Genomic DNA, 20175 nt, shown 5'->3' with positions numbered 1-20175 from the left:
TGATGATGATAATGATGATGGTGGTGGTGACCATGAGGGGATTAGCCATTCTTAGTAGATCTGAGAGAGTCTAGATCATAGTAAGCAACTCCAGCCACAAAGCTGTTTGATGGTACAAAGTCAGATAGCTTATCCACCCAGGGAATAATAGCATGCCAAGAACTACTTTTTGAAAGCTATATAGTTCTATACTGCAGATAGTATGGCCTTACCCTAGAATCCTAGAAGTCTACATTGTCATCTTCCTGTTGGGCTTGCCATAAACTCCACATAGAGTCCTTTCCACCATAGAGACCTATAGTACCATAAGACCTACCAGGTCTAATGGTCCAAGTGGCAGGGCTGGTTGCACTACAGACTGGATCTGCTATAGAGCTCTTTCCTGGTCTTGATGCTACTCAGAACTGGCAGCATTTCATGTCATATATAAACGGATTGAGGCAGTATTGCCAAAGGTGAAATATTCTGCCCCAGAGCTCCCCCCAAAAAAAAGCCTAACTTAAAATCTGTCCTTATTTCTTAGTGGTAGAGGGAAGTAGTTACACCATTTTTCCTTTTCTTTGTAGGGGATGTCTCAGCATAACCTAGACAACATGAACTCTAAAACTTTCATCAGTGTCACCAACTTTCATCTATGTACTCCTAGTGTTTAACTTACACCCTCTGGAGCACATATATCTTACCAAAACCTCCAGTTAATTGCTGTCTCTTGCTTATCTGATCCAATGAATATGATATCATCAATGTAAAGGACCAGGGTGATGCTCTGTGCAATGTCCCTATGATCTAGGTCCCTTCAGACTATATGACGACAATAAAAAGGAAAAACAACAAATCCCTAGGCAAAGAATGCCCATTCCACATAAATGAGAATGCTTCTGATCTTTCTTATGATAGAGATGGGAAAAATGCGCTCATCAGCTCAATAGTCACACACTGGTCTACATATCTGAAACTATGTTAACCTACTCTAGCAAAGATACAACATCAAGCATAGCAACCACAATTGGGATCACTACTTGTCTGAAGCTACCGTGGTCTACTGTCAACTACCAGAATCTATCAGTTTTTTGGTGGGAGTCAGACTGGTGAATTTAAAAATGCTATGATGGAGATTATCAAACCTACATCCACCTAGCCATAAAGATGAGTGTGCCCAGCAGCATTCCATCATCAAATGGCAGTGGTACTTATGTGATCAGGGCCCCAGCAGGCCTGAACACACAAATGAGTTATGTGAAGAAGTGGCCCAAATGCCCATGGTCCCCACTGTTGCTACAGCTACACTGCCTTCTGTCTCTTAGCCTGCACTGAGATGGTCACATGAGGAGTTTTCTATAGTCAGCTGACAGAGAAAGAGAAGACTCAAGCCAGACTTACAGATGGTTTTGCATGAAATGCAGGCACCATTCAAAAGTATACAACTGTACCACTGCAGTCCCTCTCTGGAACATACCTGAACAGAGTGGTGAAAGGAAATGCTCTCTGTAGACAGAACTGTAGGCAGTGCATCTGGTTGTGCACTTTGCTTAGAAGGAGAAATGGCCAAAGATGTGATTCTATACCAATCCATGGGCTGTAGCCAGTGTTTTGGCTGGATGGTCGGGGAACTGGAAGAAACATGACTGCAAAATTGGTGACGAAATATGGAGAAAGGGTACGTGGATAAATGACTCTGAATGATCAGAAAAGTGAAGATATTTGTGTTCCATGTTAATGTTCAACAAAAGTGGATAAAATACCAGTCAGCATCTCTTGTCATCACCCAATAGCCTCATGAATAAGGTGATCACAGTAGGAAGGATGCATTTTATGCTTGGGCTCAGAAACAGGAACTTCCGCTCAGCAAAGCTAACTCGCCTGTGGCCACCACCGAGTACCTAATCTGCCAACAGCAAAGACCAACAGCGAGTCCCTGATATGGCACCATTCCCCAGGGTGATCAGCCAGCTACCTGGTAGCAGGTTGATTACACTGACTTGCTTCCATTATGAAGGGGGCAATGTTTTGTTCTTATTAGAATAGATATTTACTTTGAATATGGATTTGCCTTCCCTGAATGCAACGCTTCTGCCAAAACTACTATCCATAGGCTTACAGAATTCCTTATATGCCATTATGATATTCCACACAACATTGCTTCTGATCAAGGGATCAAGGAACTAACTTCACTGCAAAAGGAGTGTGGCAATGGTCCTATGCTCATGGAATTCACTGCTTTTATCATGTTCTCCACCATCCAGAAGCAGTTGGCTTGATAGATTCTCTGAAGAAATGCACATTATATGGTTCTGTGTCTCCCATATCCAGGATTAATGGGTCCAGGAATGAAATGATGAAGGTGGGGTGGCACCACTCATCACTACCCCTAGGGACCCACTAACAAAATTGTTGCTTCCTATTCCCATAACTTTATGCCCTGCTGGTTCAGAGGTCTTAGTCGCTGACCTTCACTGGCCCAGAGGTCAGAGGAATGCCTCTACCAGGAGACACAATAATGATTCCATTAAACTAGAAGTTAAGATTGCCACCTGGCCACTTTGGGTTCCCTGTGCCTCTGAATCAACAGGGAAAGAAGGGAGTTATACTGTTGGCAGGGATGATTGATCCCGATTACCAAGGGTAAATTGGGATATTATTCCACAATGCAGTTGAGGAAGAGTTTGTCTGAAATGCAGGATTTCCCTTAGGGCATCTCTTAGTATTATCATGTCCTGTGATTAATTAAGGTCAATGGAAAACTACAGCAACCCAATCCAGGCAGGACTACTAATGGTCCAGACCCTTCAGGAATGAAAGTTTGCGTAACTCTTCCCTAAGTATCCCAGGTAAAGAACCACAACCAGCAGAGATGCTTGTTGAAGGCAAAGAGAATAAAGAATGGATGGTAGAAGAAGGCAGTTAGAAATAGCAGCTATGACCATATACAGGACCAGTAACAGAGGCAATGACTGTAATTGTCATGAAGATTTCCTCTTTATTCATTATGAGGAATTTATTTTTATTCATACACATTTGTGTGTATATATACATATATTAAGCAAGTATCCTTGCTTTCTTTCCTATTATGTTATCATGTAACATAAGTTATAGTGACTTTTTGTCAGTATATAAGTATTGTTAATTTTACATCACAGTATTTAGGTTATGGAATATCAGTAGAACAGTAAACACTATTCAAGGACTTTACCTCCTCTTCTAGGGAAGGGATAAGTAGGTTTTCAGTTGTACACAGAGTTAGTTTTATCACATTAAACAGAATTATGACCTTGCTATTGTCTCTGTGGAGAGATGAAGTACTGTTTAAGGCAATGTATATGGGTGCCAAGTTGATAAAGGGTGAATTTGCGATGGTTAATTTTTACGTGTCAACTTAACTGAGCTAAGAGATACCCAGATAGATGGCGAAATATTATTTCTGGGTATGTCTATAAGAGTGTTTCTGGAAGAGATTAGTATTTGAATTGGCAGAATGAGCAAAGAAGATCCCCCTCTTCAAGTAGACATCATCCAATACACTGAGGGCCTCGACAGAACAAAATGCAGAGAAAGAGCAAATTTGCTCTCTGCTTAAGCTGAGACATCCATCTTCTGCTCTCAGACATCAGTGCTCCTAGCGCCCAGGCCTGTGGACTCAGACTGGGACTGATACCATTGGCTCCATTGGTTCTGTTTCTCTGGAGCACCCTGACTAATACAATTGGAGATAAAATAAATGCACTCACCAGATCAATGACTGGTCTATGTATCCAAGGCCACGTCAGTGCTCACTTCACTAGCATATTCCTTATTGCTTTGGTAAGAATGTTCTCCTGACCCGTCTATGGAAAATGGTCAATTAATCATTTTTCTGGCCTTATCTTGTATAAATATTCTAGCAGAGCTTCTTCTATGAGCCTTCTGATGGCTTCACCATCTACCTGGGCAGTTCTGCCAGTTCTACTTCATTTGGTGTGGGTCATTGCATTCTCCGAGTTTCCAAGAGCCATTCTAGCACTGTCTCCCAGGGTCTTTGCCAATGTGTTAAAATTGTGTGTCCAGGGAAAAATGCTCTCATATTGGGTAAATTCTCCATTATCCAACTTTATATTCTGTCCCTTGGTTCAACACCTTCAGAAACCGGAATAGCTTGGGTAGCTATTCTATAAAATAGACTCTGAGATGGTGATATACATACAAAATGTTTATTGGTGTGTGCTCTCAGGAACAATGCCTGTAAGAAGGGAAGGTTAAGTAGGATTGAGCATAGGAAAAAGTTTAACTGTTGTGCTTGCAACAGAAACTTCAGCTGACCCCATGGGGAGGACTGGAGCCAGAATGGCTCTTCAGAGCCACTTTTGAACACTTTTGCAGACAGTTCCTAAATGGAGACTGCCCCTAGACAAAGGGCACACCATGAACAAGGCAATTCCCTTCCACCAAGGCAATTGCTGAAGAACAGCCTCCCCTCCCAGCCGCTGGAGGCATGAAGAGGGAATCAGCATTAGAGAGCCCATTAGACACAAACGCTTGAAATAAAATGAAAATCTTCCAAAGCCTAAGTTAGCAACTTCACCTTTAAGAGGAAAGCAGATACTAAGAATTCCAAAAGGCAAAGGCCCCAAATTATAAGTTATGAGGGTAAAATATTGGAAAGAAATGTAAATACTTCATGTGTCTCTATAAAATAATGAACTTTCCTTTAAAAAGGTTAATTGCTCAAAGAACAGGGTTTCTGTGGCTTCCACAGTACTGCAGCTTTCACAGACAATGCAAGCAGACATGCGCTATTTTGGGCCCTGTTGGACCAAGAACAAAAGCAGAGTTCACAATATGGCTCAAAGCGGGTTGTTTATATGTTATCACATGCCCAGTCATTCCTGGCTTTATGTTTTCCTACATACTTTGTGACTATCCTTATGGAACAGAAGACTTTATGAAAGTAGATCCCAGCATGGCAAAATGAAAAATCCTTGGCATCAGAGAAAGGAGACCTGGGTTTATTCCCCACCTGTCTAACTAGCAGTGTAACCTCAGATAGGTCACTTCCCCTCTTTTGACCTCAATTTGTCTCCAAGATTGGGTCAGATACTGAAAATACATGGCTAGCACATACTTCTTACCATTCTCACTCAAGGCAGACATTGCTAATGCATGAAGGTACTCTTTTATGCTGAACCTAGATATGAAACTTAGAATCCTCTCAACAAAGTGCTCCAGGAAATCACTACTGACTAATCCATGTTGACAACACCATGAAACCCACAGATCACCATGATCTGGAATGAAAGTTCCCTTCTCGCATCCACAGGTTACAATGAGCAGAGCCATGCATGAAGACTCACAAGCCAGGGTAGCTCCAGCAACTCTTGTGTATACACACCCTAGGATCCCATGTCAGCAGAAAGACCATGGAGACACTCAGCAGCTGAGGCATAAGTTCTAGACCATATTTCCACTTTCTCCAATGCCCTTCATCCTCTCTGCCTCTTGGCAGGCTATGGCCAGGGAGTTCATCCATAGCTTAGGTTCCAGCCCCATCCATCCCTAACTCAACCCACTAGGGAACTTCTAGATTGAGGTAACCCTAGGGCATGTCAAACAATCACACAGGGTCAGACTATCACCCAAAAAGACGATCTTAGGATGTGTCATCACATTAGTGCAAATTAGCTCTGATTTTTCTGTGTCATTAATAGTAAATTTGCTGTACGGAAAGAAAATCTTTTACTTCCACAAGCATCACAAAGACCCACCAACCCCACCTTCCTACCCTCACAATTTCATGAGCGCCACTTTCCTCCTCTCCCAACAAACAAACACAAGTAAGAATCTAACTGATCTATTGTGAGCAAAATAATAGTCCTCTTGCCTAGACCATTTGAGCTCCCATCATCCCCAAAGCTTTATTTCCTCTTCTAACCCTCCTCCCCTCATACCACCTCTCTCCTCTGGCTTTAAGTAGCTCATTCTGCATAATGAGGGTTTTTGCAAGGCAAACGCTATGGTTCCTAAAAAGAATCTAGTGTCCTCATTAGGGTCAACCTTTTAAGGCCCTTCAACTATTTGGAAAATGTTAACTCAGTCCTTGTTCCTTGATTCATTAGTAATGCTGCCATCATTCAGTAAGTCCAACCGCTTGTCAAAAATAGTAACTGAATTCCCTATATTGCCAGTTCAAAGTTTGATCACCCAAAGCCCAAATACAAAAATACATTAAGCTCCACTGTGTTCAAATTTCATTTGGAGACTATTTGCTGATAGCTGCCAGTTCCCAGGACCCTAAGTCCTAAAATGAAGCCAGAGTTAACATCTCATTAGGTAAAAAGTATGACAGGATATGAACTTTCAGGGATGGGAAGAGCTCAAAAATCATGTAGTCTAACCTCCTTGTTTTACAAATAGGGAAACTAAGCTCAGGAAGGCTAAGTTACATACTCAGGGTCACACAGAAAATTAGTGACATGGCAGAAATTAGAACCCTGTCCTTATGGGCACCCCCCTACACATATACACACATGCCCATCATCTTTTGTTATTCCAGATAGTTATGAGGCACCATCTTTTGGGGTATCTAAGGGGCAAATGGAGCCAAATTTCTAACGCTACCTCTCCTCTGGTGTGGTTAGGCTTTGTGTCCCCATCTTGAATTGTAACCCCCATAATCCCCATGTGTCAAGGAAGAGACCAGGTGGAGGTGACTGGATCACAGGGGAGGTTCTCCCATGCTGTTCTCCTGATAATGGTGATCTCAGGAGATCTGATAGTTTGGTAAGGGGCTCTTTCCCCTTCGCTTGGCGCTTCTCCTTCCTGCTGCCTCATGAAGAAGGTGCCTTGCTTCCCCTTCCCCTTCTGCCCACGATTGTAAGTTTTCTGAGGTCTCCCAAGCCATGCTGAACTGTGAGTCAATTAAACCTCTTTCCTTTAGAAATTACCCAGACTCTGGCAGTTCTTTATAGTAGTATGAAAACAGACTAATACAGTAAATATCTGGCAAATATGTTACTGCCCTACCCAACAGCCATTCCAATTCCACCTTATTTTCCCTTACCCTAAAAGAACTAAGAGAATTTAGATGGGAAAAAAAAAAAAAAAACTTTTTTTTAAGTATCAATTTTTGTCAAGGCCATAGCAATATAGACCTCATCAGAAAGAGCTATAAGCTACCAAATTAATGTAGCTCAGGATACCTATCTATTGAAAGATTTTTCCAGCCCAACATACTTTCATTTGCTGGCTGTGGTATCTAAAACTCCACAGCAAACTTAATTCTTTCGGCTTAAAGAAGAGTTGCACAGAATTCTCTTAGGTGATTATTCATTCCGTATCATTCAAGCTCCTAGTATGTTTTAGGCACTGTTATAAGCATAAGGAACAGGCATAGAGAAAAAGAAGGCACAATTCCCTTTATCAAGGAATGTAACTTTTGTGGGGAAAACCTGACAACATGCAAGTAAAATCTATTATTGCATCTCAGATGGGGTCAAGAGCCATGGAGAAAAGTCCAGCAGGGAATGTGCTAGGAAGGGCTATGAGTTAGTGGGTGACCACGATCCCACTGACAACATGACAATTTAACACAGACCCAGAGGAGGTGACAGAGCAGGTCACATGGACATATGGAGTAAACATGTTCTAGGCTGAAGGAACAGTAACTGCAAAGACTTCAAGTCCAAACAGCAGAGTAAGCAAAAGAGGAAGTGGCAGGAAATGAGATGAGAAAGTTGAATCAGGATGTGTGAGGAGCAATTATATAGGGCCTTAAAAACCATTGTGAGCTATGAACCATCCAGGGCCCATAAGAGGCAGGTGACAGGATTTGACTTACATATTGAAGGATCAGCCCACACAATGAGAGATTACTTCACATCCACTAGGATGGTTAGAACAAAAACAGGCATATAATAGCAAGTGTCGGCAAGGATGTGGAAAAATTTGAACCCTCATGCATTGCTGGTGAGAATGTAAAATGATGCAGTCACTTTAGAAAACAATTCCTCAAAAAGTTAGACAGTTCCTCAAAAAGTTAGACAATCATTACCACATGACTTAGCAATTTCACTTCTAAGTTTATACCCAAGAAAAATGAAAACATATGCCCATGCAAAAACTTGTATACAAATGTTCATAGCAGCATTACTCATAATACCCAATACATGGAAACAACCCAAATGTTCATCAGCTGATAAATGGATAAATAAAATGTAATCTATCTATACTATAGAATATTTTTAGACACTTTAAGGAAATAGTGATACATGCTAGAACAAGGATAAACATTGAAAACATTATGCTAAGTGAAAGAAGCCAGTCACAAAGGATATACATATATATATATATATATATTTTTTTTTTTTTTTTTTTTTTTGAGACAGTCTTGTTCTTGTGGCTCAGGTTAGAGTGCAGTGGTGCGATCTTGGCTCACTCTGCCTCCCGAGTTCAAGCGATTCTCCTGCCTCAGCCTCCCTAGTAGCTGGGATTATAGGTGTGCACCACCACACCCAGGTAATTTTTTATATTTTTGGTAGAGACGAGGTTTCACCATGTTGGCCAGGCAGGTCTCAAACTCCTGACTTCAAGTGATCTGCCTGCCTCAGCCTCCCAAAGTGCTTGGATTACAGGCATGAGCCACCAGGCGTGGCTTCACAAGGGATAAATATTGTAAGATTTCATTCATATAAAATGTCCAAAATAAGCACATTGATAGAAACAGAAAGTAGATTAGCAGTTGCCTAGGACTAAGGGGGCAGGGAAGGTTAGGAAGAAATAAGACGTGACTGAAAATGGTAATGGAGCTTCTTTTTAGAAGTGATGAAAGTGCTCTAAAATTTATTGTGGTGACAATTGCACAAATCTGTAAATAGATTAAAAATCAGGCCGGTCATGATGGCTCATGCCTGTAATCCTAGCACTTTCGGAGGCTGAGGCTGGCGGATCACCTGAGGTCAGTAGTTTGAGACTAGTCTGACCAACATGGAGAAACCCCATCTCTACTAAAAATACACAATTAGGTGGGCGTGGTGGTGTACGCCTGTAATCCCAGCTACTTGGGAGGCTGAGGTAGGAGAATCACTTGAACCTGGGAGGCAGAGGTTGTGGTGAGCCAAGATCACGCCATTGCATTCCAACCTGGGCACCAAGAGTGAAACTCCATCTCAAAAAAAAAAAAAGAGAATTGAACATTACATGGTGAATTATATGGTAGGTTAATGATAACCCAATAAAGTGTTATTTTTAAAAATCAGTCTATCATTTGGGCTACTTTGGTGAAACTATAGAGTGTCAAGGGCAGAAGCACGAAAACCAACTAGGAGGCTGTTGCAAAAAACAAGTGTGAGGTGATGGTGGCTTGGACCAAAAAGTGATTGGTGAAGGTGGAAAGAGTCACTGAGTTTTGTGTTCCTTTTGAAGGATGAATCAACATCTTTCCTTTCTCAGAAATTGAACATAAAAATATGAGTTAGAGGTAAATGTCAGGTTTGAGGTCTGAGCAATTGAAAGGGAAAGTTCCCACGTACTGTGAAAAGGACATTGCTGTCTGCATTCAGCGGCCCACACTTGTAATCCCAGTACCTTGGGAGGCTGAGGTGGGAAAACTGATTGAGCCTAGGAGTGTAAGACCAGCCTGGGCAACACAGAGAGATCCAGCCTCTGCAGAACATAGAAAAATTAGCCAGGCATAGTGGCATGTGCCTGTAGTCCTAGCTACTTAGGAGGCTAAGGTGGGAAGATCACCAAGCCCAGAAGTTTGAAGTTGCAGTGAGCTATAATCAAGCCACTGCACGCAGCCTGAGTGACACAGCAAGATACGGTCTCTAAAAGAATGCATATAAAATACAAAAAGGACATTGCTGGAAGAAAAAATTTACTGGTGGGACAGGAGACCTGGAGTTTCATTTTGGCTATGTGAAACTGAAGACCCTATTCGCCATCTAAATGGAGTGGTCAAGTGGTCACCTCAATCTGGCATTCAAGGGAGAGATGAAAACTGAAAGATAAACATATGTATGATCAGCATGTAGGTACTTTGAACCCTGAGGAAGACACCACACTCACCTACCAAGTGGGAATACATATAAAAGATAAGAATTCCAGGGACTGAGTCTTGGAACATGGTAACATTAAGGTGTTTGGGAAATGAAGAGAAACCATTAAAGGAGTTGCAAGCGGAGTGGCTATTAAAATGGGAGGGAAATGGGTAAGTATAGAGTCGTAGCACCAAAGGAAAAACAAATATTTCAATGATGAGGAAGGAATCATTTGTGTCAAGTGCTTCTAATAAGTCAAGTGAGATGAGGACTGAGAATACTCCAATGGACTTAGCAGTTTGGAGATCCTTGTATGACCTTCACAGTATCAGTTTTAGTGGAGTGTTGGGAGCAGAAGACTGATTCAAGTGACTTCAAGAGAGAATGAAAGGAGATTGGAGAAAAACATAAAGACAATTTGTTCAACTCGTTTTCTTGTAAGAAGATCTGAGAAATAGAGTGGCAGCTGGAAAAGGTGTGTGTCAGGAGAGGTTCTTTTTCTTTGAGATGTGAAAAATCACAGCATGTTCGTATGCTAATGGGAAATATCTAGGAAACAAATAAACAGGCAGATTAATGATGCCAGAAAGAAGGAAACAGCCCAAGAACCAAATCTTGAATAGGGAGAAGAGCTGAGGTCTGGTGGCCAGTAGGAGGGGCTGGCCTTAGAAAGGCATGTGGAAAGCCCGTCGTAGTCACAAGAGGCCAGTGAGCCCAACAGCACAGATTCAGGTAGGTGTGGAAATTGGAACATGTAGACATCTTTTGATTACTTCTGTGTGAAGTGGGAAGCAAAATCATTAGCTGAGAGTGGAGAGCAGAAGAGGAGGGAAAGGGATACTAGAATTTCGAGGAGAGGGAAGTAAAATTGTCCATAGTAAAGGAAGGGAAAGACTAGACCAGGCAGTTCTGGCAGCCCTAGTGGTTATTAATTTAGATGTGATGTTCAGCCTGTGTGTTTTCTCCCACCACATTGAACTGCACAGGAACAAGCAGACAGTGGAATTTAATCCAGGTTGGGGTCTTCCAGAGGAACATAATGAAGACAGAGAGGGTGAACTAGTTGATGGAATGCAATAAAGTGATGATAATGATGGTCCAAGGAGTCTAGACTGGGTAGAGAGTAAACCAAGAACCTCCTCCTGCTTGAGAAGAGGGACAGTGGAAAGATGATAGGAAAGTGTGGGTCTCAGTGGGGAAGAGATATGGAGGGCTTGAGGAGGGAGGAGCACATTACACCATTATCAACTATTACCACCTCTGCCTGAATTCGTTTACAGGCATTTGTTATACTGAATTAAATATTTTTTAGAGACAGGCTCTCATCATGTTTTCCAGGCTGGTCTCAAACCCCTGGGCTCAAGTGATCCTCCTGCCTCAGCCTCCCAAGTGGCTGGGACTATAGATGCATGCCACTGCAAAAACTGGATTCAATTTTAATGGATTAATACTGCCAACAAAGTGACACTGTATGCTAGTTTCCTGGCACTGCCATAGCTGGATGGCTTACACAACAGAAATTTATTGTTTGAGTTCTGGAGGCTAAAAGTCTGGAATGAAAATGTGGACAGGGTTGATTCCTTCTGACCATTTTAAGAGAGAATCTGTTCCAGGCCTCCCTCTTAGCTTCTGGTAGCCTCGGACATCCTTGACTTGTGGATGCCATGCTCCCCATGTCTTCACAGTCTTCCCTCTATGCGTGTTTGTCTCTGTGTCCAAATTTCTCCTTTCTATAAGGACAACAGTCATGACATGTTAGGGCCCACCCTAATAACTTCATTTTAACTTGGTTAACTCTGTGAAGGCTCTATATCCAAATAAGATCACATTCTGAGGTGCTGGGAGCTTAGATCTTCAACATGTCTGTTTTGAGACACACAGTTCAACCCATAACACAGAGTATCATAAGTTATAAATGCTGAGAAAACACACAGGAAAATTGTGCTAGCAGGATACCTTAAGTTGAGAGTGACCAAATTTGAACTTAAAAAAATGCCTTCAGTTGAGAAAGGTGACGTTCATTGGAAGAGTCTCTAAGTCATGCATTACCCTTCACCTCTACTTGAGGGCAATTAGTAGGTAGGGGTGCAAGACTGAGAAGTGAGAGGAAGCTAGTAAAGTTACCTGCATAGTGATCCAGACAGGAGCCCTGGGGAAACGCCACCTAAGGGCCTTTAGCCAGGCTCTCCCACCAGGAACCAAAAAACTTCTCCACCAGGGCCTGAAACACCATATACTTGGCACTGTATCTATGAAGGAAGCTGGTAATACCAATAGGATGGTCCTGTTGGTCATGAAACAGTAGGACTGGAATTCTCCCAACTTTAGGAAACACGATGGTAACCACTGGACCGCGGCAAACCATGCAAGCCTTCAACACAAGACACTTCTCTCCCAGACCTGAAGCACCTGGCAAACCAAATGCATTCTACAAAGTGAGCAATAGATCCCCAGTGACTTTTTTGAAAGTGTATGGGAAGTGGACGCCCCATGCCTGGAGCCTCAGTTGGGAAGCTTTTTGCATTTTGCCAGAAGATTTATCAAAATAAGGGTCTGTGAAAAGCTAGGTAAGCTGACTTCCAGAAGAATGATTATCAAACTGTGACCAGTGAGACCCGTTGATTGGCTGCCATTTGACCTAATGGAAACTGATCCTGGTTTAATTCATAGGCATGAGGACTAACAGCAAGTAGGTAATTAGGTCACTAAATTTCAGTCTTCATAAATTCAAGTTAGCACATTACTAGTTTATTGAGCACACAAATTCATTGCTTCTGCTAACAATTCTGATTCCTACACAATGCTTGGCAACATTGCCAGTTCCAACACAAGCTCACAAACAAACAGCTGAAATTTTCAAGTCACAGGATGAATCCTTTGCTGTCAGCATATTATCAGTGTTGTGGTTTTTAAATTGCTGCTGTCCTTGTTTTTCAATTACACATTACTGTGGTTTAGTTACATCATTATTAATTTAGTTTGTTGTCATTGTTTGGGGAACCCTACTGTGTGAACGGTGCATACTGGCACCAACAGTATTTTAAACTAAACTTTAAGACATGTATATGTTGAGGTTTAAATATGCATCATCCAGACCATTATTCCAAAGCAAATTTTGTATACATTTATAATATAAACCTATTGTGTAAACATACATGCTATATATTTATATTCCCCCAAGTTTGTTTGTACAATGACATTTTATTGGTGATAAATATGTGTTCTTTATATAATTTCCAACATGTTATCAAGCTAGTGTAATAAAATTACTAGATTATTTTTACAGGTATAGGGCATTGTTTTATGTGTATATGACTCTAGTCTTTTCTTATAAAATAAATAGTAGGTTGTCAGCAATAGATCAGCTACATTTTCTTCTTTTGTTCCCCAGATTATGAAAGGCTACACCTTACTTTTCTAGGTTTGTTCCCTGCAGGGATTGGTACCTGAGGTATCTGAGAATCAGAATCTTTGGCACTTGTGTTAGATGACGGCTTAACAAAAGTTGTTGGGATAGGGATGTAATAAAGTGAAGCAGTTAAGAGCAAGGGCCAGGTCAAATCCTGAACACATGTGCAGGTGATGTGACTACAAAAACCTTTTCAGCTTCGTTGATTTTCAGCAGCCTCATCTAGACATTAAAGAAAGTATCTATCTCACAAGGTTGCTACCATATTAAATGAGACAGAACATCTAAAATTCTCAGCACAGGGAGATATACATTGCTTTGGCCCATTCTTCATTGGCTAAGGCAAATCATAGCGCTGCTTGTGAGTTTAACAAGGTGGAAATATATAACTGTCCTGCAGAAAAGGTACCATAAGAAAAATTGAATATTTGGTGAGCAGTAATACTATCAACATTGCTATTACTAACTTGAAGATAAAATGAGGCAGGTAACTTATCAAATGGTTCATCCTTGGTTTATTCATGAATGGAAAGGTTTATGTTTGAGGTTGCTGACTGAAGGTATAATCTTTAGCCCCATTTTATTTAGTGTAGTGGCTGACCTACCTTAACTAGTAGAGTCAAAAAACGCCTGCCAATGTAATCTAAGCTAAATTTAAGAATAATCTCTAAGTAGATCCTACATTCAAGGTAACTATGAATGTAGGATCATGTTTGTCTTATATACAAATCCCAGTAAGACACAGCTCCAGCTACCATTGCACAAGTCCTGAAAGCAGTGAGTCCAGGTTTTCCTCATTGCTATGACTTCATTTTCAGCCAGATTCTCCCCATGCCAAAGCTGCTCCAACATCTTAACAAAGACAACGTGCTCCACAGCACCCATCCCACGCCGCTCATCCCAGCCGCCTTTCTTTCTAACCTTGCTTCCTGAAGCACCAGGTCTTGCTGAACCACAGTGGTTCCTAAGGAATAAGTAACTAAATGATTCTTGGGGGAGACATTTTTAAAGTCCATACAATTTCCTGAGAGCTAAATTGACATGGTAGAATAACGTCCACTCTCAAGGGCTTTATTTTTACGTTCACCAGGGACCTACACTGAACCAGACTAGGAGCTAGACACTGAGAAGAGAATGCATACTTTTCAGTAATTCACAGTGGGAAAGACAGTGGCCAGTAACTAAGTGGGAGGATGTGTGAATGGAAAAGCTGTAGGAGGCCACATTGAGCCAGGGAATGGACTCATGTCTAGTGCAAATCAAAACTTGAGCTTAAATCACTTATCAAATGGAGAAACCCGCCCACCCGTGATGACTCATTTTCCCCAAAGGCCACTCAGGTGAAGTCTCGCATTTAAAGAGTGATAACTCAGAGCTCTGACATTTTGCAGGTTCGGCTGAATAATGAGAATGAATAGATCAAATTCCTAAGAATTCACAACTAGTCTTGGCAAACCAAGTAAGTGTCACTTGGACACTCTAAGTCTAGTCTAGATTACAAGTCTAGTCTAGTCTTGACCCTAACTTCAGGAAGCCAAGATAGTGTTATTCCCCTTGAAAGTATAAAATTGAGGCCCAGTGAGATAAAACATAAAGTATAAAACTGAGACCCAGTTAGATAAAACATAAAGTATAAACTGAGAACCAGTCAAAGGATGTGAGCAGACATTTTTCAGAAGAAGACATATATGTGGCTAACAATCACACGGAAAAAAAGCTCAACATCACTGATCATTAGAGAAATGCAAATCAAAACCACAATCAGATACCATCTCACACCAGTCAGGGTGGCCATTACTAAAAAGTCAAAAAATAGCAGATGCTGGCAAGGTTGCAGAGAAAAAAGAACACTTGTATATTGTATACTGTTGGTGGGAGTGTAAATTAGTTCAACCACTGTGAAAGACAGTATGGCAATTCTCCAAAGACCTAAACACAGAAATACCATTCCACCCAGCAAGTTGCATTACTGGGTATATTCCCAAAGGAATGTAAATCATTCTATCATAAAGCCACATGCATGCATATGTTCATTGCAGCACTACTCATAATAGCAAAGACATGGAATCAACCTAAAGAACCATCAATGGTAGACTGGATAAAGAAATCTGGTACATTTACACCATGGAATACTATGCAGCCACAAAAAGGAACAAGATCATGTCATTTGCAGGAAAACAAATGGAGCTGGAGGCCCTTATCTTTAGTAAACTAATGCAGGAACTGAAAAACCAAATACCGCCTGTTCTCACTTATAAGTGGGAGCTAAATGGTGAGAACACGTGGACACAGAGGGGAACAATACACACAGGGGCCTATCAGAGGGTGAAGGGTGGGAGGAGGGAGAGGATCAGGAAAAATAATGAATGTGTACTAGGCTTAATACCCTGGAGATGAAATAATCTGTACAACAAAGCCCCATGACATGAGTTTACCTGTATAACAAACCTGTACATATACCCCTGAACTTCAAAGCTGAATTAAAAATAAATTAGATAGATAGATAGATAGATAGATAGATAGATAGATGGATAGATTACCCCCAAAAAACGAGGCCCAGTGAGATAAAACACACGTAGGTGATGAGTGAAGCTCTGGCCTCCTGTCTCCATGTATGAACTTCCCCAAACTTCAGCCATTCCCATGCTACCTTCAGAAATCATGCCATAGCTATGTGCCACCTGCTGTATTATTTATTTAATCATTTTAATATTGAATAACTTTTTAAACTGAACTTAAACTTAACCTTCTCCTAAGCAATAACAGCTGTGAACTCACAGGTTTGATGTGCTAATTATTTTCCTGTAACACATTAAAATAACTATTAAAATATTTTTAAATATGTTCATATACCCCTAAGATCACTTATGTCCCACCACTGATGCCCATATTGAGCTCAAGATGGTAAATTCTGCCACCTGCTGCCTCCACAGAGTGTGGCTCACCTGCGTTATTGTAAGGATGTTAATTCCTTTATCATTTCTCCCATTCTTCCTTTATCCGTAACCCATACTCAAACCAGTGTCTAATTTTTACTCAGAGCTGCTTCAGGAAATAATTTAACAGCTCTGCTTTCTCTGTATTTCTTTTTTGGATGTTTACCTCATCTGTGTTTACCTGCCACAACTATGACAGGAGATTCCCCACATTATTAGTCCCTTGTCACAAAACTGATACCAGGAATTCATTTCTCCAGCCTCTCTTTCAGCTAGGGCACAGCATTTAATCCAGATTCTGTTCATCTGATGATCCCACATGAGATTTTGAATTCAATTGTTGGTTACAAAAAGAAGAGCCACCTGGAGTTCATCTGTAGAAGGCAGTAGATATATTCAGTCTATTTCGTCATCAAGTTCACAATCCAGTGTGCTCCAAATGGGTGTTTTTAGACAACTGCAATATGGTGAGATAAATACTCTAATTAGAGCACATACAAAGCACCCCATGCAGAGGTTTACAGGGAAAGTATCAGGGTAGTCATGCTTGAGTTGATTCATGAAGAAAAGAGATTCCCAAGCAGATAAGAAAGTAGGTAGCTCAATAATGATTAATTATTATTGTAATCATTCTTGCCAGATTAGAGTCAGATAGACCTGGATTCAACTCACAGACCCATTAGGAAGGTCAGTTTGCTCACCTATAATCTTGCTCCATTGGAGCTATTTCTCTTCCCACCTCTATTTTTTATTGGAATGGCCTCTCCACTTCCATTCTAGAAAAATCTAAGATTAGACTTTGGATTGCATTCTAGGAAAAATGATAAAATCTGGTTATTTAAATTTTCCTTGAAACACTGCCTCTTCTGTGAAGCTACTATTTATCCCAAAGATACAATCTTCCCTCCTTCAAACTTCTATTTAAGCTGATCTTGACCTCTCTTGTACACACTCATACCCTTGCCACTTCATAATGCCTGGCTCATAGATGGTACCTGCTTGCTGAACTAAATTAAACTGCCCCCATTCTCTCCTCTGTTGCTCAGTCTTAATGCCTGCTCTTCTATTTTTTTAAATTCTTGCTATCTGCCTAGATAGGATTATGACCACTATAAGACTCTGACTTAAAAAAAAGAAAAAAGAAAAAAAGGAAGAAAAAAAAACACTTGTCTAACTCTCCAGGCAATTAAACTACTATTACGCCTCTGATCTTGAGATTCTAGCTATGCCTTCACCATTGGCGAGTCCCTTTCCAAACTTTCCTTCCTCCTTTTACAAGATATGTATTTTCTGAGCCTCTTTATCTAACTATATGTGGTCACAGGCACTTGGCATACATCAATGAATAGGAGAGACCTCATCCCTAGTCCTTGATCTCAAAGGGCTTACCTTCCAATCTAGGAGACAGTCAATAAATAAATAATAACACACACAAAAAATGACAACTAAAATGATGTTACAAAGGAAAAATACAGTGTTGTCCTAGGCCCAGATTGCTTCTTGTCTTGCCTCACCTAACCTCTCCTCCTGCCTTTTCATCCTCTACATCCTTACCCCAATTTCTGTATGTCCAGATTCTTATCCCATAAGGTCTATTTCCAATATCACCTTATCATGAAGTTAAGAAAAGTTAGAGAAAGAAATGTGTGCAGTGGTAAGCCTACAGATAGAGTTTTACATACATCTTCTCACCCTTGCTATAAGCTCCTGAGGGCACGGCCTCAAATACTTCATGATAATGGTTACAATGCCACCTAACACAAAGCCAGGAAAGGAAGTAATCAGTAACTCTTCATGAAATGAACAAAGAATCCTCTTCCTTGTCCTAACAGACTGCACTTGAAGAGCTCTGGCTACATAAGGTGATGCATCATCCACACTCCTTGTAGGAAATCCTGTTGTTTCTGTCTTCATTCAGGCATATAGCTTTACCCCAAAGGAAAGGACGCACTCACCAGGCAGCAAAGACAAGAACTTAGAACACTCTTCATCATGATCCCCATGGTAACTAAGGCTGTGCACAAAGGAATCAGCCATGAGAGTATCTTAATCCAGAAAGGCTGAGTGTTTTTTCTCATATTGATAATTCTGTTATTGTGGCCATAATAAATGGTTACCTGGATCACTAGCTGCTAAACGATTTTCTAAATTTCTAAACCCATCATTCTGTCATGCATTTACCATGAATGTAAAGTATGATTTACCAACAGAACATCTGAGGTTGTTGATGGGAGCCTTGGATCAGGTCAACACTTACTACTGTTGGTAAATAAGCAGAAACTTACAGAACATTAGACTGGAAGGTACACACACTTACTCCTCTGTTCTCACAAAGCTTGCTACTTTCCACCATATTTGGTTTTTATCTTAGGTGCCATGCATAAACAATGCCATGTGCACTGCTGTGAGGAGTGGTGAATATGCATGCTTCTGTTTGTTTGGGGAATGTAAGAGCTGTGGGGTTTTAATTACCCTGAGCTGGTAGAGATCAATTAGAAAAACAAACATATTAGTAAACTACCAAGAGCTCTTTTGCTGCCAGAGGATTGTAACTTGAAATCATAGCACTCTAGAGTTTTAGAGCTGAAAGAAATGGCAGAGATTAGGAAGGCCAAGCCCTTCATTTTGCAGATAGGAAAGCTGAACCCCAAAAGGCAAAATAGCTTGCAGAGTGGTTAAGAGCTTGTGTTCAGCTATCAGACAGACTTTGCTCAAATTTCAGGTACACAATGTATCAAACTACCTTGGCAAATCACTCAACTTTTTTTGACCTCAGGGTCCTCATCCGAAGAACGGGGACAATGACAGACTTGTAAAGAATAAGTGAGATAATGGATATAATAAAGTGCTTAGCACAGTACCTGACCTAGTAAACAATCAATAGGGCTAATTTTTATCATTATTATTATTATCATCATTGCAGTCTAAAGTCACATGGATTATTAGTGACATTACTTTTGCTTAAACAAATACTCCCTTACGCATATCTGGGTTTATTTTAATACAAAACAAAAAATACGTCTTGTCCCAGTAATCTTATGGTCCAAATTAGTTTCCAAATCAAGTTTTACATTAATTCTACATTTTCAAGTGTTTATTGAATCTTCTAGTAATCACATATTCAACCTTGTCACAGCTCTAGAAACGTAATTCACTTAGCATAAATATATTCTCGTCCTAAATGTGTAGTCACTCAAGAACTATTAGTGACTTACCAAGATGTTTTACTTTGAAGAGTGCAGAATCTCTTAGGATATTTGACTAGAATTTTTTTGCCCTTTCCAAAGGCCCCAAATTAACAAACACAGTACTTTTTGTGGCTTGATCTACATTGATAATTTATAATCCATGACTCAGAAAAAGACTACTTCAGAGCATGACATGCAAATGCAGAATTCACAGCTGTTTGTTTAAAATCAAGGCCCTTTTTCCTTGACTGCATTTACTATAATTAAAAGATTGGACATTCTCACAAGGGGTTGGAAACACACCATTGGCGATGTCACATGTGAGAGGCCAGAGAAAAGATTAATACTTTTCTGCTGAGTGGCTAGAAGCTGTTGGTCCCCAACACAGCTTGCTGTCTAAATAAAATGAGGTTCCAGAGAAGGGAAATATCAGGAATTTGAATGATGAATAATACTAAAGAAAAGAGAAGGCTCTACTCATACCACATTCTCCATGAGGCGGTAGGTGATAAGAATGGAAGGACCATGTGACCATCTAGTCTAGAATAATATGGTATTTTCAGGGCCAGATGCAAGTTTTGTGGGCCCAAAGTTTACATAATTGGTGGGGTTGGGGGCTCTTTAAGTTAAAAAAT

The 20175-nt window shown here is 40.6% G+C and overlaps 1 long non-coding RNA gene across 1 annotated transcript in view; it reads right to left on the bottom strand.

Moving 5' to 3' along the window:
- The window catches only part of LOC117082123, a 53951-nt gene extending 35657 nt beyond the window's left edge, over nucleotides 1-18294 (bottom strand). The window contains exons 1-2 of the long non-coding RNA XR_004436479.1: nucleotides 18045-18294; nucleotides 16716-16809 (exon numbers count right to left, since the gene is read on the bottom strand). This is a non-coding gene — a long non-coding RNA (uncharacterized LOC117082123). The remainder of the gene's footprint in view (nucleotides 1-16715; nucleotides 16810-18044) is intronic.
- Between the last annotated feature and the right edge of the window lie 1881 nt (nucleotides 18295-20175).

Source organism: Trachypithecus francoisi, unplaced genomic scaffold (assembly GCF_009764315.1).
Source record: "Trachypithecus francoisi isolate TF-2019V2 unplaced genomic scaffold, Tfra_2.0 Lachesis_group9, whole genome shotgun sequence".
Taxonomy (NCBI): domain Eukaryota; kingdom Metazoa; phylum Chordata; class Mammalia; order Primates; family Cercopithecidae; genus Trachypithecus; species Trachypithecus francoisi.
Note: the sequence above shows the minus strand (reverse complement) of the source record. Positions and strands in the feature narration are given on the sequence as shown.